This window comes from Somniosus microcephalus, chromosome 4 (genome assembly GCF_052327205.1).
Source record: "Somniosus microcephalus isolate GS21.2 chromosome 4, FLI_Smic_1.0, whole genome shotgun sequence".
NCBI classification, from domain to species: Eukaryota; Metazoa; Chordata; class Chondrichthyes; order Squaliformes; family Somniosidae; genus Somniosus; species Somniosus microcephalus.
In genome coordinates this window covers 240,496,873-240,524,330 of record NC_140990.1, presented here as the reverse complement: position 1 = coordinate 240,524,330, position 27,458 = coordinate 240,496,873, and the positions used below count along the sequence as shown (strand labels likewise).

General features: G+C 44.3%; 1 protein-coding gene across 12 annotated transcripts in view; it reads right to left on the bottom strand.

Moving 5' to 3' along the window:
• The window catches only part of znf385b (zinc finger protein 385B), a 588,958-nt gene that overhangs the window by 316,084 nt on the left and 245,416 nt on the right, over nucleotides 1–27,458 (bottom strand). Inside the window, exon 1 of one of the 12 annotated variants that reach the window (XM_085985997.1) lies at nucleotides 13,431–15,076. The exons of the other annotated variants lie outside the window; for them this stretch is intronic. The gene's annotated coding sequence lies outside the window, so the exon portion shown is untranslated. Of the gene's footprint in view, nucleotides 1–13,430; nucleotides 15,077–27,458 lie in introns of those variants that run through there. 12 annotated transcript variants of the gene reach the window in all.

Here is a 27,458-nt window from a genome sequence, read left to right as displayed (position 1 = left end):
AGAGGTGATGGGGATCACATTGAGGGTGATGGGAAAGTCATACTCACTTTTCCAGTGTGCAAAAGGTCATGAAACCTCCTCCTGCACTGAAGCCAGGTTCTACAGATGAGGGACAACGAGTTCACCTCCTGGGCCACCTGGACCCACACAGCCTTCGTTTGCTGGGGAGGCTTCTTCCTCCCTGAAGGGAAGAGCACCTCCTTACTAGCTCTTGCTCCCTCCACCAAAGCTTGGAGGGCGACGTCATCAAATCTGGGAGCAGACTTAGGTCTCCCGCTGCTCATTTTGCCTCCAGGTCCCTCTCACAGCAAAGGCAGCAGCAATAGTGACGTCATCGGAGGCGAGTTTCAGGCTGAAAAAACTAGTTGGGCCATGGGTTCCCACACGCTGGTACTCAATTGCCCAATTAGGTGAAAATCATATCATTCTCCCACATCGATTTGGAATCGGGTGGATAACATGAAAAGCGGATGACATGACCCCAGCCCGCCCCAATGACAAAATCCAGCCCCATGACTCCCCTTAGTGCTGAAAATTGTTTGTCCTTTCAATCCTAACCTCTGACTTCTCCTTGATGTTGCCACAATGGCAGAACATAAGAACATAAGAAATAGGAGCAGGAGTAGGCCAATCGGCCCCTCGAGCCTGCTCCGCCATTTAATAAGATCATGGCTGATCTGATCCTAACCGCCAATCTACTATCACAGAACCATCTCCTGAATCTAACAGAATTAGACACACGAAATAGGAGCAGGATCAGGCTACCCGGCCCCTGGGCCCGCTCCGCTACCCACAGGGCCATGTCCGATCCGAACCTAGACTCATGTCCAAATTCCTGCCCGCTCCCCGTAACCCTTAATTCCCTTTACTTCTAGGAAACTGTCTATTTCTGTTTTAAATTTATGTAATGATGTAGCTTCTACAGCTTTTTGGGGCAGCATATTCCATGGACCTACCACCCTCTGAGTGAAGTAGTTCCTCCTCATCTCAGTTTTGAAAGAGCAGCCCCTTATTCTAAGACTATGCCCCCTAGTTCTAGTTTCACCCATCATCGGGAACATCCTCCCCGCATCCACCCGATCCAACCCCTTCACAATCTTATATGTTTCAATAAGATCGCCTCTCATTCTTCTGAACTCCAATGAGTAGAGTCCCAATCTACTCAACCTCTCCTCATATGTCCATCCCCTCATCCCCGGGATTAACCGAGTGAACCTTCTTTGTACTGACTCGAGAGCAAGTATGTCTTTTCTTAAGTATGGACATCAAAACTGTATGCAGTATTCCAGGTGCGGTCTCACCAATACCTTGTACAACTGAAGCAATACCTCCCTATTTTTATATTCTATCCCCCTAGCAATGAAAGCCAACATTCCATTGGCCTTCTTAATCACTTGCTGCACCTGCATACTAACCTTTTGAATTTTGTGCACCAGGACCCCAGATCCCTTTGTACTTCAGTACTTTCCAGTTTCTTTCTATTAAGATAATAGCTTGCTCTACGATTTTTCCTGCCAAAGTGCATAACCTCACACTTTCCAGTATTGTATTCCATCTGCCAAATCTCTGCCCACTCACTTAGCCTGTCTATGTCCCCTTGCAGGTTTTTTATGTCCTCCTCACTCACTACTTTCCCTCCCATCTTAGTATCATCTGCAAACTTTGATATGTTACACTCGGTCCCCTCCTCCAAATCGTTAATATAGATTGTAAAGAGTTGGGGACCCAGCACCGACCCCTGCGGAACACCACTAGTTACTGATTGCCAGTCTGAGAATGAACCATTTATCCCAACTCTCTGCCTTCTGTTAGATAGCCAATCCTCTATCCATGCCAGAATATTACCCCCAATCCCGTGATTTTTTATCTTAAGCAATAATCTTTTGTGTGGCACCTTGTCAAATGCCTTTTGGAAGTCTAAATACACTACGTCCACTGGTTCCCCTTTATCCACCCTATATGTTACTTCCTCAAAGAACTCCAGCAAATTTGTCAAACATGACTTCCCCTTCATAAAACCATGCTGACTTTGTCCTATTAAATTATGATTATCCAAATGTCCTGTTACTGTCTCCTTAATAATGGACTCCAATATTTTACCTACCACAGATGTTAGGCTAACCGGTCTATAGTTTCCAGCCTTCTGTCTACTGCCCTTTTTAAATAAGGGCGTTACATTAGCAGTTTTCCAGTCTGCCGGGACCTTTGCAGAGTCCAGGGAGTTTTGGAAAATTATTACCAATGCATCCACAATCCCTACCGCCACTTCCCTCAAGACCCTAGGATGTAAGCCATCAGGTCCAGGTGATTTATCCGCCTTGAGTCCCATTATTTTACCGAGTACCACTTCCTTAGTGATTTTGATTGTGTTTAGCTCCTCCCCCCCATAGCCCCCTGTTTGTCCAGTGTTGGGATATTCTTAGTGTCCTCTACTGTAAAGACTGATACAAAATATTCATTCCGTGTTTTTGCCATCTCCATATTTCCCACCATTAATTTCCCAGTCTCATCCTCTAAGGGACCAACATTTACTTTAGCCACCCTTTTTCTTTTTATATAACTATAAAAACTCTTACTATCTGTTTTTATATTTTTTGCTAATTTACTTTCATAATCTATCTTCCCTTTCTTAATCAATCTTTTTGTTATTTTTTGCTGTCTTTTAAAGTTTTCCCAATCCTCTATCCTCCCACTAGATTTGGCTACCTTATATGCCCTTGTTTTTAGTCGAATACTATCCTTAATTTCTTTACTTAGCCACGGATGGCTGTCTTTTCTTTTACACCCTTTTCTTCTCAGTGGAATATATTTTTTTTGGAAGTTGTAAAATAACTCCTTAAATGTACACCACTGATCATGTTTATCGTCTTACCCTTTAATCTATTTTCCCAATCCACTCTACTCAATTCCGCTCTCACACCTTCATAGGCTCCTTTATTCAAGCTTAGCACGCTTTTTGAGATCCAACCTTCTCACCCTCTAATTGAATATGGAATTCAACCATGTTATGGTCACTCATTCCAAAGGTCTGAGCTGGCTGGCTGATGCTTTCCAGCAGAGGCGTTGGGGTGGCTGAGATGGTGCTACAATGTCCTTGTTTGAGGATGTTTCTCTTTACGAAGTACAGTATAGGGGGAAAAATTCAGTTGTTTGCGCCTCCCGTTAGCGCCTTAAGAGGGCGCTAATGGGGCGCAAAGCAACTTGAGCCCAGGCGCGGCGATGTTTGCGCCGCTCGCGAAATTAACTAGACATTTTGCGGCGGCACTAAAGACTACCGCCACGATCTCCTGCGCCGGCAGATCATGACGTCAGTCGAGTGCGCTGCACCTCGGTAGTGCCCCGGACCGGATATTGAGTGGTGTCCCCTGCCTTACCGCCTGCCGCTAGCAACGACAGGTTGAGGGGAGCGTTTTGCAGTCAGAAAGGGAGTGGGGAAGCGCTATTTAAAGGTGACCGATTCCTGCCTTTTTTTGTTGGCGACATTTTTGCATCACGCATTCTGAGAGAGAGAGAGACTTCTGGAGAGATTCAACGCTGTGTGAAGGAGTTTTGGGTACTGAGCAGCACTTTGCAGGTTCATTTTGATTTGCCCTTCCTTGCTTCACCAGCGCTCTGAGGTAGCGCCTTGCTCCTTGGCCTTTGCGCCTTAAGACAGGTGTGAAGCGCCTGATTTAGCACTCCAATCACCTCCAGGGGCAATAAAAGCCAAGTTTGCCATCGGAGGCGATAATTAGCGCCAGGCGCTAAAGTTTGCAGATGGCCGATAATGGCACCCCAAATGGGGCGAGACTGAATTTTTCCCCCATAGAGTGTGAAGACACTTTCCTTGCTCTCACATGGAATGCAACAAAGGTATCAGAAAGCATTCCTTAACGGGGTTGATAACAGGTGCAGGACTTGAGGAACTACAGATCCTGCTAGGCTTTCATTGCGTCCTTATATGTTCTGCTGTGGGTGAAGGAACAATTGCAGGGAAAGGAATGGGATTTGAAGGATACTGTGGTAACTCCTGATATGTTGCAGATGGTGCTCAAGATAGTGAGGACAAGATGGCTGGAAATGGAAAACATGCTTACTGTTGTACCGTAAGATTTGCAAAATTTCTGCATTTCCCCGAAGGCTGTTATTAATAAACGGGACCCTGCGTGGAAAAAGGGTACCCAAGATGGCGTCCGTGCCTCGTGGCAGAAAGCCTGTGAGATTTTAAAATGGACTCTGCAACGCAGACAGCTTGTGGATCGAAACCAAAGCTGCAGTTTCTATGAAGAGAGACTTTGTATTTTGAAACCAGACAGGACTCTGAATTGTGTATTAGACCGAATTGGAGACAAATCTAAATTCAGTTTAGGCCTATAGTTAAGGCCATCAAGCAGTCTACATATATTATCGGAAACAGATTAAGAGAGCCATCGAGGCTGGACAGGCCCATCAAGGAACTTTCATGACAATACAAGTCAATTATCGGGCTGGTAGATGCGATTACCGGCCATCTAAAAACAGTTAGTATGGATTGCTACCATTATTTAAAATAGCCTGCCAAGATTTAGACAAAGAACTAACCTGATTTGGTGCGCAGATAGTGATTTCGAAAAAGGTATAATTGAAGGCCCTGGGTAGCAATCACGGGCTCGCTGTGTGCTGGTGCTGCTGCTCTCTCTGCTCTTCGGCCCCTCGCCCTCATGGCTGCTGCTCTTTCCCCGTCCCGCGCTTACCTCCTGGCCTTTGCCCGTGCCTTTCCCCACTCCATCTGGAATCGCCCCGGCACCGGGTCGGGCGGACACGGACAATTCAGGCCAGGCAAGGCGGGACGCGATGAGGGGAGGAGGGAAGGCCACCGGAGGGAAGGCCACCTGAGGAAGACCGGCTGAAGAAGACCAACTGAGGAGACGAAGTGAGGGGAGGCTTAGAATTATCGGGCCTTCAGCTTCAGCCGACCTTCGAATATCTGCACACTGTAATGTATGTACCTTTAAGGGGAGAACTACTTTTTACAGCTCCTCTATACTGTAGTACCGGCAGTGACCACACCTGTATATAAACCCTGAGTAGTGATCTGTACAGTTAGTTCTAGAATAACCCTCATTCAGTAAACACCTGTTGATCGTTACCTGCAGTCTTTTGTCTGATTATTGAAGGACACAACATTAAAATACACGGATCGAACATTGGCGACGACGCAGATTCGAACCTACCTGCAACTCTGCATCACCTCCCAGGGATTCGCTCCTGGAGAACAGTGGAAGGAGGTCGAGTCCAGAAGCACGGGTGTCGACCACGGGCAACCGCCTAGTCATCCAGCGGAGATTTGAGCATCGCAGGGGAGGCTGTCGAGAGCCAGGCTTGGCTTTCCAGTCACGGTGGTCCAGCAAAACGGGCTGGCAACAGGTACTGCGCAGACCCTTCCCGGACAGCGGTGGCTAGAGCCCGACCGAGCGGCACAGAAAAAGGCCGAGCAGCGTCGACGGGGGAGAGAGAGAGGGCAGAGCGCACAGGGCGCAGCCGGTGTTCAGGACCGAGCGGCGTCAACGGGGAGAGAGACGAGAGAGAGCAGAGCGCAGCCGGTGTTCAAGGGCCGAGCAGCGTCAACGGGGGAGAGAGGCGAGAGAGAGCAGAGCGCAGCCGGTGTTCAAGGGCCGAGCAGCGTCAATGGGGGAGAGAGGCGCACAGGAAAACGCGAGGTGCTGCCATTGCCACGAGGACCGCAGAGAGCGGCATTGGCAGCAGCGCAGGAGCAGCGCGCGAAACCCACAGGGCATCGCCATTTGCCACGAGGACCGCCGAGAGCAGCGTTGGCAGCAGCGCGGGAGACGCCATTTTAAGCCGCAGCGGGGAAGAAAGGAAAGCGCGGGAGACGCCATTTTAAGCCAGTCTAACCACACCCAAAAATGCCGAAGAGTGGCAGCATCACAGCGTTCGACAATGAAGTCGAAGATTGGATGACATATGTCGAACGCATAGAAGTATACTGCAAGGTGAATGAAGTGCCAGATGACAAGAAAGCGCTGCTATTGTTGAATTCAATGGGTGTAAAAACGTATGGCTTACTACGAAACCTAGTTACCCCAGAGAAGCCAGTAGAAAAGGATTTTGAAAACATAGTGTCAATCCTACAGGAGCACTTAAACCCCACACCGCTGCTGATAGCAGAAAGATTTAAGTTTCACAAAAGGAACCAGCATAACGATGAAAGTAATGCTGAGTATTTAACGGAACTGCGCAAGCTATCGAAACACTGCCAGTTTGGAACGGGACTAGCAGATACTTTAAGGGACAAGTTTGTGTGTGGGCTTCAAAGTGAAGGACCCCAGAAACGGCTTCTATCAGAAAAGGATCTTACGCTGGACAAGGCTTTCAGCATTGCAGTATCACACGAAGCAGCCGCACGGGGCGCTGCAGAGATACAACGGAGACCGCAAGAATATGGCACAAATGAAATGTCATACGGAACAGTGAAGTGCTATCGCTGCGGCAGAACAACACACGACCATAATGATTGTTGGTTCAAGGACAAAGTGTGCAGACAGTGTGGAAAAGTAGGACACATAGCAAGAGTCTGCAGGTCGGGAAAGAAAACCAGCAGCAAGAAATTTCCACAGGAGAAGTACAAGAAGGTACATAAGGTGACGGAGAGTAGTTCAGACGAACAGAAAAGTGATACAGACTCCAGAAGCAAGGAGCTGGGTTGTCTGAAACTACATAATGTGATCAAAACGGAGGATCACCAAACTATCTGGGTTAAGCTCAAGATAGCAGGAGTCCAAGTGAAAATGGAATTGGACACAGGATCAGCCCTAACAGTCACAAACCGAAGGGACTACAAGCGGCTATTCTCACATATACCCTTGAGAGATACAAAGATTGTCTTGAAGACGTACACGGGGCAAAAAGTCTACCCCAAAGGAAAAATAAGGGTGAACGTTATATATAACGGCAAGGAAACACCAAAAATGGACCTATGTGTATTGCCAGATGGAGGACCACCACTACTAGGAGGTGAATGGATCCGGAAGATACAGCTAGATTGGCATTCCATACAAGCACTGACTGTAGATGCCAAAAAGGATGACGACGTCACACCTGGACGACTGTCAAAAATGCTAACTGACACACAAGAAGTGTTCCAGCAGGGACTCGGAACACTAAAAGGCATAACAGCGACGATCAAAATAGAGGAAAATGCAAGCCCAAAGTTTTTTAAGGCCAGACCAGTACCTTATGTGATCCGCCCAGCCGTCGAAGCAGAGCTGGAAGGTTTGGAACGTTCAGGAGTACTGTCCAAAGTGGACTGGAGTGAGTGGGCTACACCCATCGTTCCTGTAATGAAGAGGTCGTTGAGTAATACGCCTGGGGAACCAAAGAAGGTTCGCATCTGTGGGGACTTTAAGGTGACAGTGAACCCAGTCCTTCACACTGTACAATATCCGCTTCCGCGGATTGAAGATATTTTTGCCTCGCTATCTGGAGGGAAACGCTTCACTAAGATTGATCTGGCCCAGGCGTACCTACAAATGGAGGTAGAAGAAGCCTCGAAACAGTACCTCACGATCAACACTCATAAAGGTCTCTACCAATACAACCGGCTGGTGTTCGGGGTAGCATCAGCTCCGGCTATTTGGCAAATAGCAATGGAACAAGTCCTGCAAGGGAGTCCAGGGACCCAGTGTTATTTGAACAACATCCTGGTCACGGGCAAAATTGACAGTGATCACCTCACCAACCTGGAGCAGGTGCTCACTAGATTGAAGGAATATGGGCTCCGAGCTAATCGCCACAAATGCGAGTTTTTCCAGAAGCAGATCTCGTATTGTGGCCACGTTATTGATAAAGAGGGGTTACATAAGTCCCCTGAAAAGATTGAGGCAGTAGTCAAGGCTCCAGTACCGGAAAATGTGTCACAACTGAGGTCGTTCCTCGGGCTGGTGAACTACTACCATAAGTTCTTGCCGAATTTGTCTACCGTACTACACCCACTGAACACCCTACTGCAAACGGAGGTACCATGGAAGTGGAGTGACGAATGTAGACGAGCTTTCCAGAAGAGCAAAGCATTGATCACATCAAAAGAGGTGTTGGCTCATTTCAACCCAGCACTACCAATTCGGTTGGCGTGTGATGCATCACCCTATGGCATTGGAGCGGTGCTGTCGCACAAATTCCCGGATGGCTCCGAGAGGCCAGTAGCCTTTGCGTCTCGGTCACTAACCTCAGCCGAGCGTAACTACGCCCAGATTGACAGGGAGGCCCTCAGCCTACTGTGGGGAGTGAAAAAGTTCAATCACTATCTGCACGGGCAGAAGTTCACCTTGCTGACTGACCACCAACCACTTGTCTCCATCTTTAATCCAAAGAAGGGCGTTCCGGTGATGACTGCGCAACGGCTACAAAGATGGTCCCTTTTTCTAGGGGCACATCAATATGAAATCGAGAATAAGGGCACGAAACAGCATGGAAACGCTGATGGGCTATCATGCCTGCCACTGCCTACTGCGGAGGAAGCACCAGCAGTGGATCCTGTCGAAATATTTCATTCGACTATAATTGAATGCTTGCCAGTAACTAACGCTGGTATAGAGAAGGAGGCCCGAAATGACCCGACGCTGTCTCGGGTATATGATTTGACGGTGAAGGGATGGCCAGCACATGGCGACTCACTGTTGCCAGCATTCTCATCCAGAAGAGAACAGCTGTCAGTATGCCAGGGGGCCTTGATGTGTGGATCCCGAGTGGTAATTCCACCCAAGTTAAGGGAGAGAGTGCTCAATGAGCTTCACGAAGGTCATCTGGGAGGGGTGAAAATGAAAAGCCTTGCTAGGGCTTATGTGTGGTGGCCGGGGATCGATCAGCAAATCGAGGACCTGACAAAGAGCTGCTCAGGATGCCAGAAGGTCCAAAATGCACCACCACATGCCCCTCTACACCCATGGGAGTGGCCCTCATCTCCATGGCAACGGGTGCATATTGATTTTGCTGGTCCATTCATGGACTCAATGTTTTTAATAGCCATGGATGCGCACTCGAAATGGCCTGAGGTGATCAAAATGTCCTCCACCACCACGGAGAAAACTATTGCAGTCCTACGGACCATTTTTGCCAGGAACGGCTTGCCAGAGCAGATTTGCTCTGATAACGGACCACAGTTTGTGTCCGAAGAGTTTGGAAGATTTATGAAAAGGAATGGGGTAAGGCATTACACATCCGTCCCGTATCACCCAGCCACAAATGGATTGGCTGAGAGGTTCATACAAACATTAAAAAAGCAGTGAAGGCCATGTGCGATTACGACATTCCACTGCAGCATAAGGTGGACAATTTCCTGTTAGCCTACAGAAATGCGACACATGCAGTCACCAATCAGGCCCCGGCCATGATGTTCTTTAACCGAAGGTTGAGATCTCGTCTGGATTTGCTCAGACGAAACGTACGAAGAGCTGTTGAGAGTAAGCAATTCCAGCACATCAATGAGAAGCCGACAAGGAGCTTCAATGTAGGGCAACCAGTCTTGGCCCGCGACTACCGAACAGAGAAATGGCAACCAGGAAAGATATGCACACGGCAGGGGCCACTAATGTACACAGTGGATGTTGGGGCTTTAGCTCTCTTTGTTCGGTTCTCTCCAGAACCTTCTTTTGAATAAAGCCTCATGTTTGAATCTCTGAATTCTGAGTCCTAATTCTGTCTAGGTAGAAAGGTACAGACACAACAAAGTGGCGACGAGGATCGGATAAGTCTGCGTTGTGGGAACTTTCTTGTTTTCGACTACAAAACACTCGGAACAGAGATTGCAGCATCACATTAACGTTACGGGTGCAGTGAGTAAACAGAAATTAAAATTTGAAACGTGAGATGGCTACTATATTAGGAAACATTGGTGATTTTGATGAAAATGTGGAGCAATGGAGTGCTTATACGGAACGTTTTGACTATTTTGTTTTGGCGAATGTGGTGGCAAACGAAAAGGTCGTGCCTACCTTTTTGAGTATAATGGGGGCAAAGACATTCAATTTACTTCGCAGCCTGGTACAGCCAGATAAGCCAGGAACTAAAACATATAAACAACTAGTGGAAATTCTTGGAACACATTTTTCACCAAAACCTCTGGTTATTGCTGAGAGCTTTAGATTTCACAAACGGAATCAAGAGGAGGGGGAATCAGTGACGATGTTTATTGCTGCTTTAAAAAGGTTGTCAGAACACTGCGAGTTCAAGGAGGTGCTGAATGATACCATTAGAGACAGACTTGTGTGTGGTCTGCTAAATGCAGCCACACAGAAGCGCCTTCTTACTGAGGACAGCCTTACTCTTGAAAAGGCCATTGAAGTTAGTGTCTCCATGGTGATGGCGGAAAAGGAGGCTCACCAGTTGAGTGTACAGTGTGCCACATAGCGATATAACTACACCATACCAAAGTAGTTCCATACCAAAGTAGTTCCATTTAACAATGTGATACTATAACAATGTAACAAACAGTAAGTCATTGAAACACAGACTGAGCTCCTAGTGATACTGATTTACAACAGTCCACAGTATCAGTTGTGCCTGAAAGCACAGAGCACATAAAGGGTGCATAATTCACAGCAGGTACCTCAGATAGCGGGTGTGCTGCAATAGAATCATCTACCAGAGCATGGTGGAGGAACAACAATTAAGGAAGCTTGAATTCAGAGCTATCACTGAGGTGTACCACCTGGTCATCAAAGACATACAGGGGCAATCATCCCTATTACAATACCAGTGGCAGTGAAGGACACTACTTCCCTGAATTTTAATGCTACAAGACCCTTCCAGATCATCTCAGAAGTCAGGCTCTTGCCTGTTAGACAACTCTAATTTTCCTTTCTGCACAATGGAAGATGAAAAGTTATCATAAAAGTGGTTACATTTTATTAAAAATTGCTTTGTGACAGTGTTGTACATGTTTAATGTGTCTTTTTGGTATATTTGGCTCTTGTGCTTTGACAACTTCTTGCTGGCTGTTTTGTGCACCCCTGGCTGAAGGAGGAGTACTGTTGGATGGGTGCATAGCCAACTGGTCAGCAGCAAGGGATATAGAAGATCCACTACATCAGTCCCGGGGTCTCCTTTGCTGGAATTGTACATTGCAATCTGAGCTGGTGCCTACTGTCACTTGTACCAGCCTATGTGATTGCACAGAAAAGCACCTAACAAGTGCCAACAGGCTGTGTCTGTTCTACTCTGCACATGCCACTACTGGAAGACATCTCCTCACAATACACACTGATCTGTCTGAACATATAACACTGGGGTTCAATAAATGTTTCCCTCATGATTGCCTATAACCACTGTCCAAGTGAGTTGAAGCTGGGCATGATTGCATCTCAGAACTTGAACCGCAAAACCACAACAACAGTGATAGCATTCATAAGAGCCCTCACTGTGCCAAGGGCTTGCTTAACTGAGATCTCCATTGCAAATGGTATCCATGTTGCCAATTGCTTAATAATGCCAGACTGAGAATCAATCATGTAGGCACCATGGATCTTAATATTGATTTGATATGCATGGTGGGCTCCTGACATGATTCCCACTGCCAAGATTAAACCTGCCAATGCCCAGGCACAAAATTCCAGCTGTGCTGCACTGGGACCGCTGCTGCAGCAACAGAAAAGGCATTCAGCCAGAAGGGGCCAAAGATCAGAGAATCACCAGCCTCGTAGGCCCTGGCAGAGTTTGGGCCCGACGCAGGAAGCCAGTTTGTTGTGACAATAGACTGCGACAAGGCCTTCTCCCTCCACTGGGGACGTTAAGGCGGTTACCACCACTTCATGGAACCTACCATCACCTTCCACATAGTGGCGCCAGGAAGATGCAGTAACATAGGAGACACCAGGAAAATCTGCCAGGGATCTGGGCCCTACACTCCTGGTGCCATTTACATGTGGCAGGCGGGGAAGAGGTGCTCATCGGTGGTCCAAGTAAGGGCAGGGGAGGGAAAGCTAGGTCAGGTAGTGAGACAGCGGTAGGCCAGATTTTGCCTCATTCTTTGCTGCTAACAAGCTCCATTCCAGGCAGAATCGCAAAGGAGAATGCAGCCCCCTTGTCTAGAATTTACACTCAAAATGTAAATAGTTTGTTCATTGCCTAAGAAGCATTAAATGATAATTACTGAACGTGTATCCTGATTGACTGTTATTACATTGCCACTGATAAAATCACATTCTCAAGGATCACACATTTCAAAAATGCTCATTCCCATGATTTTTTCCAATGGTTTGTTTACCTTGATTTTAAAAAAGAGAAAGAAGTCCCAGATGCCCTGTTATCAGCTCGCACTTCCAGCAACTTGCAATGCAAACAATTTTTTGAGCTGAAGGATGAGTGAAGAAGTCGAACTAAGGGGGCACAACAGAAGATGCCCAACTCATGCAAATTCTGGGCCAATGAATGTGCTCCTAGGCTTCTGCCACTATAATAAAGTTCTTAGCATTTCTCCTATCCATTCGGCAAAATCTAACATTTAATGACCTTTCCACAGCCTCTGGAGACATGCCACGTTGGTTCTCAATCTCAGAAAAGATCCACTGAGCTGATCTCAGTGATAGGTTTGTTAATAAGCAGCATCAGAGTGCCGACTAGCATCATTTTCAGCCCTGGATAACAAATTGGAGTTGAGAACCATTTGAAAATTCAGTATCAACTGGAACGCTTGAGTGACTCAATACATATTTTGAACCAATTTTTTTTACAGTATGTTTCATTAAGCAGAAACAGAATGACAGAATTGGGTGGGGTGGAAGTATTTTCAATGTAAAGTAATTCCTTTATTATAGGTATAATGGAGTTCTAACTGTGAAGAGTAATCTCCCCTCATTAGCAGCCATCATGTCAGGTCTCAAGGCTGGAGAAGACATTGTCAGCTGATGAGCTGGTGTACATGGCAGGTCTGTGGCTTAACAGCTGTCTTCCAGACTTGAACCCTCAAATTGGAAGTATCCAACTGGCTGTCAACAAGGTGAGAAAGTAAGATGTTCTTTTCTCACAGGTGGAACATTTTTTTTCCAAAAACTATTATGGAGAATACTTTTAAATGATACTTCGCTTGAAGAAATACTATCCTTCAATTAAAGAGTGGTTTTCAAATGAGATCACAAAGTAGCAGGGCTCGGAGATAAAGTTATGTACTGAATTTTAACTTCAACAACTCCTGGTGGACACTAACTCTAGCTGCGCTGTAACTAAACCTTTAGAAAAATATTGTTAAATATTAAGGTTTTAAAACATTTACAGCAAAATTGAATACTGCATGGTCCTTGGCTCCTGAAAAGTTCATAAAGTTAATTAAAATCTAACATTCAGTGAAAGGGCAAAGTGCAAACACTGTTGCTGTAGCATAGTATTTGTTGAAAGTGTTGGCATTTGGTACAATATTAAGTCATAACTGCTAAAGTGAAAAGATTATAAATACCCATTACCTCCAGAAGATTCTCCATCTGTACTCAGCTGAATGAAAGTATCTGTCTTTGATATAATCACTAGCAATGTTCCGTCTAAGCTGTGCGTGTGTGCGGCCGTGCAGCAAATTTAAAGGTACTGCACACAAAAAAAATTTAGAGGGAACATTGATTACCAGGCTATGATTGATACATATTTCTGTTAAATAGGTTATCCTGTCACAAGTCATTAAAATTTACTTTGTTGATCTTTATTTTTGAACTCAATTATAAAATAAATGAGCCACTATTTACTGTAACAATGTTACAAAAATTATTTTGAAAAGCATTACTATTTAAAACTCTAAATGCTCATTGCTTATTAAACACGTAGAAAATGTATTTACTTTAACACAGCCAAGACAACACTGTACCTTAATCACTGGTGGTGAGTGGAGTATCATTGAATGTTGATATAGCACATATCAAGAGCAGTCAAATGAACTTAGATGTAAAACATCAGCAAATGCGAAACAGGCATTCCTAATGGTTCTGTATTCAGCTCATATCTTTTAGTTTCCACTACAAAAATGACTTTTGAATTTATGCAGCAATCGTTGACACATAACCAATGACACACTGAAGTGCGATTATAGGAAGACTTGAAATATGCCAAGTTATCAAAAATCAAATTAACCTTTGCTCCACAAGCTACATGGTAACTTAAGTGGTCAAATTTCCAGCGAACTGTGTGCTTTTGATTGCTGAGAAAGTGGATTGTATTTTGAATATGATCACCAGAGTCAGGAGTGACACATGTGCTGAATAGTGTCATTTCTGCTACCAACAGAGATACTGTAACATGGGAAATGCAGCCAACCAAGTCTTCTTTAACCGAAACAGTTACTACTAAAAAATTAACACCAAGAACACCGATGGAAAAGTCTGAATTGATAATGAAATTTCAGATTCTACTTATTGCAGTTTTATTTGTGAGGAGAAAAAAAGTATAACCAGTAATCTGCCTTGACTGACGTGAACAAGCAGTTCCCAAACGAGTGTGAAATTTAGCTGAAGAGAATCTCAGCTGTCTGAGTACAGTCAAGAGGGCTAAATTTAGTCCACATTTTTAGAGTATATTAAAAGAGCATTGGGATGGTTCATAAACTGCAAACCTACTTCAGTTATGGAAGACTGCTACCTAATAACAACTTACAGGGACCCTGCAGTGCTGTACCATATCATTATAGTGCATTAAAAAAAGATGCTCATTGTGAGCAACAGAAAATCAGGATAAATGCTAACAATGTTTGCTTGTGTGTCATGACTCGTCATTGTTATTTTTTTTTAAATGGCTATGTCATCACTGTTGGATTCACATGACATTTCAACAACTGCTTTCATGAGTGGACTTCAATATGTGATGCTTGCAAGTAATAAGCTATTGAAGTCCTGTTTTAGCTAATTAAATTATGGCAAAGAATTAAAGATTTTTTTTTGAAGGGTCGGTTCTGTTTTTCACTATGGCCTAGAAATTCAGTAAGGCGCTGCCAGCTTTGCGCCCAGTTACTGCCTAAAGAGGGCTTCTGCGCCAATACAGGAGTTTGCGCTGATATTCAGCGCAGCGGTAATGGCGGCGGTAGCCGTTAGCGCTGCGCCGGCACCGATGACGTCATCGGTGTGCGCAGTGCCCCGGTTCGGCCCCGATCCCCATATTTAGTTGCGGCCGCCTCTTCCGCAGCGGCTGCAAACAGCGACCAGAAAACGGGGCCGTACTGTAGCCTTAGTGGGGCGCTTTAAGGTGGAGGTGCGGCCGGCCGCTTTTTCGGCGGCCGCCTGCCCGCACCTCCTTCCCCGGCCTCCTACACCCCCCCCCCCCCCCGCCGCATTGCCGGCTGCTTTCCGCGAACCCGGCACTTCTCCGTGGTGCCGGGCTCATTTGCCGGCACTATCCAGCGGCGATCTCCCCGTTGCAGGCACCTCCACCTTAAGAGAAGGAGGAGGCCTGCAGTACCGCAGCCTGCCGCTCCGCAGCAGGTGGCGCAGCGGCGCCTAGAGCGCTGAAATTCAGTTTCAGCGCCCCAAGCGGGGGCGGGCACACCCTGGAATAGCGCCCGGTTCCGACTTGGGGCGCAAAAAGTGAATATCTGACGGTCGCAAATGGCTCCGCGCCCAGCGCTAACTTTTGGGCGCTAGCCAGCTGGCGGGGCCATAGTGAATTTCTAGGCCTATGTGATCAGTCTAATGTCAAAAATATGCTCATTAGTAAACTATTGGAATATATTTTTCTCTGTTTGCTAATGAAAGGATTTGCAAATTTCATGTCTCCCCTGAAGATTTACTTCTGGCTTATTGGAGAAACCCTGGCTGGACTGAGTTTAAAATCCAGGGCTCCAGGGCCCAACAAGATGGCTACGGTCAACCTCATGGCCAAGGCCTGCAAAGTTCAGGTTTGGACTGACAAAGAAGGAATGTTCCAGAAATTAGAAGGCAGACAGGCCTTCTGCATTTATGTATGAGAAGCAAACAGTGGCATTCGGGCCTCTGATTAAAACCTATCAAGGCCATTTGCACAGATAATCAACGGGTAATAGCTGCATTCAGACCTTCGTTAGCTGACTTCAGCACTGTTTGAAAACGATCCACGGGGCATTCAAACTGGAATGGCCCCATCACAAGACCAGTTAGACAAAGGGAAACACTTATGGGACGTTTAAAAACCGATTAACCGGCCATCCAGATCGGTTTCCTTTGTATCATCTTCAACACGTCCAGGTCAGACAAAGAAACAAGCTGATCTGGCGAGTGATAAGGGCTCCCAGAAAGGGGTATAAGTAGTCCCTCGGGAAACCACATCTCTCTCTCTCTCGCCTGGACTCCGGTGCCCTGCCTTACCATCAAGAAGATCGACGATGAAGAGCCCGTCCAAGGGAAGCAGGATACCCGCAGTTACATTTTAAATCACTGGGGTATCTCTGCTCTGGGCGGTGAAAACCCTAAAGACATCGGCAGGCAACGGGGCACGGAGCAGGCGTTCTAACATCCGAGACTGGTGAGCATAAACTTTCTGGCCCATCGCAAGACAACTTAGATAGGTGCAAAGGGTGGGAGTTAAGGGGATTGCTAAAATTGTCATTTTAGTCATTTTCCCTCGATGTGTCCATTTCTCCTCCCCCGCTAAGTGTAATTGTGTTACATACATAGTGATTTTCTCTGTATAGTGTTTATTTTTCCCTATTTTTAATAAACATTGGTTTTCTTTGCACCAAACCACTGGTCTCGTTTTGTTTATATCGCTGCTCGTAATAAGTCCGGTGGTCAGAACCAGAGGGGAAGTGATTCGAACCGCACGGGGCTGGAGCAGCTCAGATACGCCTGACTGGCCAGACACAAGCCCCAAACCAAAACCCCCTACACTAATGTTGGTTAAAAATAAGTTAACCACAAAACTTGCTTAATGCTTAATTCTCAAGTGTAACCAGCCATCAAATCTGCCGTCATCGTCCCCTTCCTCAAAAAACCCACCCTTGACCCCTCTGTCCTTGCAACTTACCACCCCATCTCCAACCTTCCTTTCCTCTCCAAAGTCATTGAACGTGCTGTCGTCTCCCAAATCTGTGCCATCTCTCCCGCAACTCTGTGTTTGAAACTCTCCAATCAGGTTTCTGCTTCTGCCACAGCACTGAAACGGCCCTTATCAAGGTCACAAATGGCATCCTGCGAGACTGTGATTTTGGTGCACTATCCCTCCTCATCCTTCTCAACCTGTCAGCAGCCTTTGACACTGCTAACTACATCATCCTCCTCCAATGCCTCTCCTCCATTGGCCAGCTGAGTCGGACTGTCCTCACGTGGTTCCATTCTTAGCTATCCAGTCGTAGCCAGAGAATCTCCTGCAATGGCTTCTCTTCCTATTCCTGCACTGTTACTTCTGGAGTCCCCCAGGATCTGTCCTTGGCCATCTATTTCTCATCTACGTGCTGCCTCTTGACCAAACAAAACATCAGATTCCACATGTATACTGGTAATGCCCAGCTCTACCTTAACACCACTTCTCTCAACTCCTCCACTGCATCTGATTTGTCACGCTGCTTGTCTGACATTAGGTAACAGATGAGCAGAAATTTCCTCCAATTAAATATTTGGAAGACCAAAGCCATTGTCTTTGGACCCCAGCACAAACTCCATTCCCTACCCACAGATTCCATCCCTCCCCCGGCTGCTATCTGAGGCTGAACCAGACTGTGTGTAACCTCGCATCTTACTTGACCCTGAGCTGAGCTTCCCTCCATCACCAAAACTGCCTACTTCCACGTCCGTAATATCGCCCGTCCCTGCCTCAGCCCATCTGCTGTTGAAACCCGCATCCTTGCTTCTATGACCTCCAGACTTGACTATTCCAATGCTCCCCTGGCCAGCCTCCCATCTGCCACGCTATGCAAACTCTACTGCCCATATTCTGACTCTCACCAAGTCCCATTCACTCATCACCCCTATGATCGCTGACCTATATTGCCTCCCAGTCCAGCAATGCCTCGATTTTAAAATTCTCGTGTTCAAATCCCTCCATGGGCTTGCCCCTCCTTATCTCTGTAACCTCCTCCAGCCCTATTACCCTCCCAGAACTCTATGTTCCTCCAATTCTGGCCTCTTGTGCAACCCCGATTTCCTTCGCCCTGCCAATGGCGGTTGTACTTTCAGCTGTCTAGGACCTAGGCTCTGGAATTTCCTCCCTAAAACTCTCCACCTCTCCATCTTCCTTTAAGATGCTCCTTAAAACTTACTCCTTTGACCAAGCCACTGGTCCTAATACCTCCTAATGTGGCTTGGTGTCAAAATTTGCCTGATAATGCTCCTGTGAAGCATCTTGGGACATTTTACTATGTTAAAGGCGCTATATAAATGCAAGTTGTTGTAACCAAATACAACTTTTACACAACATATTGTCTTTCTAGTCCTTTCCCTGTATTCTACAGCTTTATTATAATGCAAATATAATTAAAATTTATGTTAATATGTGTTTCAGTCAACAAAATATGATCAACATTTGTCATCATCAAAGTCTGCCAAGAAACACTTGGTTATTTTCTTTTTTTTGCTTCATTCATTCGTAGCAAAGTTTATAATTAATCGAAATTCCCCACTTGGATAAACACACAACACAACACTTTGGACAGATATTTATTATACAGATATTTGATCCATATTTCTGCATTTATTATTATCTGCCATCAATGGCAAAAAAACACTGCTTAGCAACAGGTGCAGGAACCCCAGCCACAAGATCCAGGTGTCCCTGTTACTTAGCAACAGGTGCAGGAACCCCGGTTACACAGCCACAGATCCAGGAACGGACACTAATATGAAGTAAAACTTACCTGAACCTACTCTTGAATTTTGCCAGTTAACAGAGATTTCCGGTTATTTAGTTGCCGGTAAATCGAGTGTTTCCTGTACTTGAATGGTTCCGGGGATGAGGGATTACAGTTATGTGGATAGAATGAAGAAGCTGGGGTTGTTCTACTTAGAGCAGAGAAGACAAAGAGGAGATTTGATAGAGGTGTTTAAAATCATGAAGGCTTTAGATAGAGTAAATAAAGAGAAACTGTTTCCAATGGCTGAAGGGTTGATAACCAGAAGGCACAGATTTAAGGTGATTGGCAAAAGAACCAGAGGCAACATGAGGAAAAACTTTTTCACACAATGAGTGGTTAAGATTTGGAATGCACTGCCCGATAGGGTGGTGGATACAGATTTAAAAATCACCTTCAAAAGGGAATTGGATGAACGCTTGAAGGAGAAAAATTGCAGGGATATGGGGAAAGAGCGGGGAAGTGGGACTAACTGAATTGCTCTTTGAAAGAGCTGGCACAGACACGATGGGCCGAATGGTCTCCTTCTGTGCTGTACTATTCTATGATTCAATAATTTCCTCAAAACTTGCACCGAAACAACAAGTACAGGGTAATGCCAATTTTCAGTGCAAAAGATCAAGGATATTCGCATATAAGTGACTTACACAAGTTTTTACATTGTGCCCAAGTTTCCTTGCTCTTTTGCGCTGATTCAGCAAAACCTCCACCAAAACCCTGTGTCACGCATTAAGATAGCTCCGTGACTCATGCAAAAGACTGGAGAAAGTATGTTTCCTGTATTTATGCCAGTTCTGAATGGGTTGTAAATTTACGCCTAATTTTAGGTGCATTAGGGCCTAAAGTCAGATTTCTAGGGCTAGATTTTCAGTATAGACAGTTTTAGGGCGCTAACCTTAGCGCCCGCCCGAAGTTAGCGCCCGCCCCAAAGTAGCGCCCCGTTGCCGGAAATTCAGTGGCTTCGCCCTAAGAGGTTGGTGGAGCGCTAAAAGAGGCGTTCCACTACTATCTTTAGGCGCTAAGCCGGCAGTGCAGAGCGCAACGCCCGAGCTCGGCCGCAGCGCACGGCAGACACTCTGGTGCCAGTGAGCTCTTAAAGGGGAAGGGTGCATGTGTTTTTTTGCAAAGGCAGAGTCTGGGGGGGGACACGAGGAGGAGAGGAGAGGTGGTGGTGGTGGTGGCGGCGCTGGCGGTGGTGGTGGCCGGAAACATAAATACACCGTTCACAACAACACACTGGATCCTTCCACACAACACATGCAGACTGCCTTGTATAGTGCAGGAGGAGTGCCCTTTAATTTGCGCTCCCCAGGGTGTGTTGCGTTCCATTTTACAAATGCTCTGGACACCAGCCGCACAATGGGGCGGTCCGACTGAAGTTTGGATTCGGGGCGGCCAAAGGGCGTTGCACGAGGATGTGACGTCATTTTCTGCGCGCACATCCGGGTGGCCGCTAAACTTTGCGCCGGCGCTAACGGGCAACTTAATTTGGGGCGGGGCGCAAACTGCGCTGCGCCCGGGCGCTACACGCATAGCGCCCGAAAATCACTTCTCTTAAGGCGCTAACTGCTGGCGCAAGCAACTGAAAATCTAGCCCCTAGTGTTTTATGTTTTGATTTTTAAAGTGATTTTTAAAAACTTTTCCTCACTGAGACTTACACTGTATTTTCAGTACCTCTGAATGCAACAATGGTGTGCAAAAAATTTACTTTCTAAAGCAATTTTAATGGCATCAGAATATGTCACATTAAAAACTGTAAAGTTTTCACTATTGCATTTTCTTTAACATGCTGTCCCTAATATGCATAAATGATGGTTTGATGGCTTCCAACCTTAATTTTCATACAAGAAATAATATGGTGCAAGTTCTGTGCCTTCCTCGAGCCTCAATTGTTTATGCTGATTTCTGCTTGTTTACAGTGTTTTCTTCGTTCTGGCGTATTCTAATGAAATTGGCGGAAAATGTTGGTGTCCGTACCAACAAGATCAGTGTCAAAACCAGGATAAATTTTGGCGTAACCTGCATCTCAATGCCACCCTGGCTGTGATTGGTTATCTTAGCAGAGATCAGGGGCCAAATCTGGGATCTTCTTCATCTGTATGATTCAGTACAACATCCGTATGCTGCACTTATCCCCTGGTGCCATTAGACAGGCTATACCGCAATTTTTCAGGATAGACCTGTCACCGTTGTCACAAATCATTTAAATCAAAAAAGACAGGTCATGAGAAGCAATGTGCATTCTGAATTTTGTTTTAAGGAATTAAGAATTTGTTTAAGAAATAGCTTCATTTGTAAGAGATTGTATTTTAAAAAATCAACCTAGGTAAATCTACAACACAGAGAATGATAACATTTTCATCAAAAAAGGTTTAAATGGTACAATGTAAAAAATGTAATCATCTTTCTCAGACCATGGCAAATCATCGCTGAAAAGGTTCAATTTTATTAGAAAGTCAATTTTCTGCATACCATTTTAGCTTTGACTGTTCAAGCGCCACAAATATCAGAAAGGATCTAGTTCTTTGGCAATATCATCATAGGTAGCATGACTGTAGGTTGATCACTAACCTGTCAATGCTGCCTGCAGAGGTGTAATCTTATCTGACATTTAAAGTCCACACAAATCTGATTGACTTAAAGTAATACACAGCAATTCCCCCTTTAAAAAACTTAATGTATCACATGCAATTTCATTCCGTATGTAAAAGTGCATTAAATTATTCAAAAAGATGACATCAGAAAATATTACTCAACCAAAGTATATCAACAATCTGCTCATATTTTTAAAAACAAACAAATTAGAATCTCAAGGCAACATCTTTGTTTTTTATTTAGAAGCAAGTATTTTAACTTAATTGTGTGGTGTGAGCTGTATACCCTGGGGCATCAACTTACGACAAAAAAGTATGATTAAAAGCAGAAAATTGCATCTGTCACATAGGTGACAGAGTCTCCATTATTTTTCTCTTTCTATCTTTAAGGTCAAATGCTGGAATCCATTATTAAGGAAATGATAACAGGGCACTTAGAAAATCATAATATGATTAGGCAGAGTCAACATGGTTTTATGAAAGGGAAATCGTATTTAACAAATTTGTTAGAGTTTTTTGAGGATGTACTTAGCAGGGTAGCTAAAGGGGAACCAGTGGATGTAGTATATTTGGATTTCCAAAAGGCATTCGACAAGGTACCACATAAAAGGTTGCTACACAAGATAAGGGCTCGTGGGGTTGGGGGTAATATATTAGCATGGATAGAGGATTAGTTAACAGACAGAAAACAGAGAGTAGGGATAAACAGGTCATTTTCAGGTTGGCAGGCTGTAACTAGTGGGGTGCCGCAAGGATCAGTGCTTGGGCCTCAGCTGTTTACAATCTATATTAAGACATAGATGAAGGGATGTATCCAAGTTTGCTGGCGATACAAAGCTAGGTGGGAAAGTAAGCTGGGAGGAGGACATAAAGAGCCTGCAACGGGATATAGACAGGTTAAGTTAGTGGCCAATAAGGTGGCAGATGGAGTATAATATGGGGAAATGTGAGGTTATTCACTTTGGTAGGAAGAATAGAAAAACAGGACATTTTTTAAAAAGGGAGAAACTATTAAATGTTGATGTTCAGAGAGATTTAGGTGTCCTCGTACAGGAAACACAGAAAATGAGCATGCTGGTACAACAAGCAATTAGGAAGGCAAATGGCATGTTGGCCTTTATTGCAAGGGGGTTGGAGTACAAGTGTAAGGAAGTCTTACTACATTTGTACAGGGCTTTTAGTGAGACCACACCTGGAGTACTGCACACAGTTTTGGTCTCTTTATCTGAGAAAGGACATACATGCCTTAGAGGTGGTGCAACAAAGGTTCACTAGATTGATCCCTGGGATGAGAGGGTTGTCCTATGAGGAGAGATTGAGTAGATTGGTCCTACACTCTCTGGAGTTTAGAAGAATGAGAGGTGATCTCATTGAAACATAATGGCCCAGAAATTCCGTTCGCAACCCTCCCGCGGGCAGAGGGCTGCGATTTGGAAAAATCTCCGCCTGGATTGTAGGGCTCCCGGGAGGCGCAGAATTCCGTTGCTGTGCCTCTTCAAACTGCCGGTGCACAGGGCACGCGTATCCCAGGGGCGCATGTAGTTCGCAGCATCCCTGGGATCACGTGGGCCATGGGGAGCCAATCAGAGCAGGGATTGCCATTCATAGATTTGACAGGAAGACCTGTCAAATCTATGAAGAGATCAGCCCCAAAACATAAGTAAAATGTCAAATACATTTTTTTTTTAAATCACATTTTTAAAATGACTATAAATTACATAAATTAACTAGTTTAAACAAAAATGCAAATTTCTGAAAAAATAATTCAAGTTTTTAATGGGGCTAAAAATAAACTTACCTTTCTTTAAAGTATTTTAAAATGATAAATCAGTGGAAATTTTTTTTTTACTTTCTTCAACTCTTAGCCTGGTAAAAGCAGGCCTTGTGCCTGCTTTTCCAGGCGCAGCTGTTTCAGACTTACCTGGACTGAAGCAATGGTGAAAAAAACGGAAGTTCCAGCCGTACGCGCTGCCTATCCGGCGCAGGCATTTGACCTGTCAAGCCCTTTTTTCACAGAATGGAAGTTCCGGTTTCCAGCGCATGCGCAGTGCATGCCTAAAACCGGCACGTCCGTTGGCCCTACGGGTAAGTACACAGCGCGTACACACCCGTAGGGAACGGAATTTCTGGGCCATAAGATTTTGAGGGAGATTAACAGGGTAGATGCTGAGAAGTTATTTCCCCTGGTTGGAGAGCCTAGAACATAGTCTCATGATAAGGGGTCAGCCATTTAAGAGATGAGGAGAAATTTCTTCACTCAGAGGGTTGTGAATCTTTGGAATTCTCTACCCCAAAGGGGTGTAGATACTGAGTCGATGACTATATTCAAGGCTGAGATAGATAGATTTTTGGACTCTATGGGAATCAAGGGATATGGAGATCAGGTGGGAAAGTGGAATTGAGGTCGAAGATCAGCCATGATCTTATTGAATGGCGGAGCAGGTGCGAAGGGCTGTATGGCCTACTCCTGCTGTTAATTCTTATCTTATCTTATTAGTCCAGCTAGGAGATGACGTGTGAGTGTTTTCTTAAATTTTCTCTTGCTGGAGAAAGCAAGAGAATGCTTTGGAGCAGTGTTATCCCAGCATTCAGAGTAAGGGAAAGTTCTCTTTTAAAACTGTATGGCCTGCATTCTGGAACATCCTAGAAAGGCGCACAGGTCAGATGATCAGTTCAACAGGGTTATATTCATGTCTCTAACCCATGTTCCCATCTCACGAGGCTCTACACGAAGAATGCAATCTTGCTGAATTTAACCTATAGTTCTAATTGGGGGCTCACACTGTGATGGCCTCACATCCATAGTACTCTCTTTCTTGCTTTCACTGGTGAGTAAAAGAAAGTAAGAAGAAAGAATTGTATTTATATAGCACCTTACATCCTTGTAAATCTTTTTGCACCTTCACCAGTGCCTCTATCTCCTTTTTGTAATATTGAGACCAGAACTGTACACAGTACTACGTGTGGTCTAACCAAGATTCTATACAGGTTTAATATAATTTCCTTACTTTTTAATGCTATTCCTCTGGAAATTAATCCCAGTGCTTTGTTTGCATTTTTATGGCCTTGTTAACTTGCAGTGCTACTTTTAATTATTTGTGAATGTGTACCCCTTAATCCCATTGCTCCTTTACCTCTTTGGACTCTTATTTTCCAAGGTGTATGTGGCCTTCTTATTTCTCCTACCTGTATAGAAATTAATTTCCCATTTACACACCCATTCTGCAAGTTTATTAATGTCATCTTGTATTTTATCTCAGTCTTCCTTAGTATTAACTATACATGCGCACCCCCCCCCCCCGCAATTTGGTGTCATCCGCAGATTTTGAAATTGTACTTCTGATTCCCAAGTCCAAATCGCTTATGTAAATAATGAACAGCAGTTGTCCCAAAACTGATCCCTGTGGAACACCACTTCTCATCTTCCACCAGTCTGAGTAACAGGCCTCCCACGTTCTACCCTACGTAAACTTGAGGTCATCCAAAACTCGGCTGCCCGTGTCCTAACTCCCATTCACCCATCATCCCTGTGCTCGCTGACCTACATTGGCTCCCGGTTAAGCAACGCCTCGATTTCAAAATTCTCATCCTTGTTTTCAAATCCCTCCATGGCCTTGCCCCTCCCTATCTCTAATCTCCCCCAGCCCCACAACTGCCACACCCCTCGAGATATCTGCGCTACTCTAATTCTGCCCTATTGAGCATCCATAATTATAATCGCTCAACCATTGGTGGCTGTGCCTTCTGTTGCCTAGGCCCTAAGCTCTAGAATTTCCTGCCTAAACCTCGCCGCCTCTCTACCTCTTTCCTCCTTTAAGACGCTCCTTAAAACCTACCTCTTTGATCAAGCTTTTGGTCTTCTGCCCTAATTTCTCCTTATGTGGCTTGGTGCCAAATTTTTTGGCTTATAATACTCCTGTGAAGTGCCTTGGGACATTTTACTACATTAAAGGTGCTATATAAATACAAGTTGTTGTTGTTATTAAGCTCTACTCTCGGTTTTTTGTTTTGTAGCCAGCTTGCTAGCCATCTGCTACTTGTCCTTTGACCCCACATGCTCTGACCTTAGTCATGAGACTTCTGTGTGGTTCTTTATCAAAAGCCTTTTGAAAATCAAAGTATATTACATCTACTACATTACCTTTGATCACTCTTTGTGACTTCGTCAAAGAATTCACTAAGGTTGGTCAAGCATACCCTTCCCTTTTGACATACGTGTTGACTATTCTTTATTATATTTTCGGTGTCTAGTTGTTTTTCTATTACATCTTTTGAGTATAGATTCCATTATCTTTCTTACCACTGACATTAAGCTAACTGATCTATAGTTCCCTGGACTTGTTCTATCTTCCTTTTTTAATATAGGAATAATATTAGCTGTACTCTCGTCCTCTGGCACTATACTGTTTTCTAATGATTTTTTATAAATATACAATAGTGCCTCTACTATCTTTTCCTTAGCTTCTTTTAGTATGCGCTGATGCAATCCACCTGGACCTGGGGTTTTATCCTCTCTAAGTTTAACTAGTTTATCAATTATCTCCCTCCGTTCTACCTTAAATGTCTTGATATCATTTCTTCTAACGTCAAGTACACCCCATTAGTCTCCCTGGTAAATACTGAGACAAAGTAATTATTCAATATTTCTACCACTTTGCTGTCATTATCTGTGAGTTTATCTTGTGCATCCCTTAGTGGCTCTATCCCTATCCTGATTTTCCTTTTGTTATTATGTGTCTGTAGAATACTTTGCTATTTATTTTTATATTTTTTGATAGTTTAATTTTGTAGTTCCTCTTTCCTAATTGTTTTTTTTACTTCTTTTCTAACCTCTTCGTATTGCCTTTTGTCATCCTCTCCTTTATTGCCTATGTACTTAGTGTAGGCCTTTTTCTTTCGTTTCAATTTTACCCGTATCTCTTTATTCATCCATGGTGTTTCATTATTGACTAGTGTGTTCTTGTTTTTTGTACTGAACTCTATTGATCACTTTTTAAAATATTTCTCACTGCGGTTCTGTCTTTTTTTGTCATTTTTTTCCAGTTCATCTTCCCTAGCTCCAGTCTAATTCCATCAAAATTAACTATTTTCCCAATCTATTACTTTGGTCCTTTATTTACTTACGTCAGTCTCAATCATTACTTTATGTTGTGATCGCTATTGCCTAGATGTTCCCCTATAGTTACTTCTCTTATCTACTCTGGTTCATTTCCCATGACTAGATCTACCAGTGATTCCTCTCTTGAGTATGCTTCTTGCATACTGGGCAAGAAGAAAGTCCTGCACACACATGGGTAATCAGGATAGTCCCGCTGCAATCTAAATGCAGCAACAGTTTTCCCATTGCTATAGTGTAACATGTTTACGGAAGCAATATTGTATGACTGAGCTGAGGTAAAAACTTACACAGCTTACTGATACAAAAAGATCAGGCCTTACAGCTATATTTCTAATGCTATTTACCAACCACTTTACAAAACACCTTTTAGAAAAGGTGTTTATTCTTCTTCAAAACCTTGTCTCTGCAGTTACTTACATTCTAAATTACATTTTCTTTTGCTCACTCTCCCTGTATTTGCTGAATATATTTATTTATTCTGCTCTCCTCCTTTCTCAAACTTCTTTTCCTTAGTTATCTACATGATTATAAAAATGTATTTTCTCCCCTTACTTCCCACAGTAGATTTGTAAGGTTTTTATTTTCACCGTCACTGTCCATTGACCAGCATCTAAACACTGGTCCATTTGCCATGGCCCAGACCAGATTGACTTTCTTTGGCTGCTATATCCAAGGCCAGCATAAAAACACCTCATAAAACATCAACCTACTCAGTCCCCTGAGCAACACAAAGAAAAACTCATCTCAAACAGCACCAATAGTTGAGAAATGTTATTTAATGGCTTACAACTGTAGAAAATATTTAAAGAAATTAAATCTTTTTACTTTTGATATTTTTCAGGCGTGCTTAGTGTTAAGAGAGATCATTGGGTTTCTAATGGAAAAAATAACTTGATTATCTTGTTCATTTTAGAAATGCAGCCAATACATAAGTTTCAGCAGTTTAGTACTGATCTGAACATATTTTAAACTTTTTACTGTAGA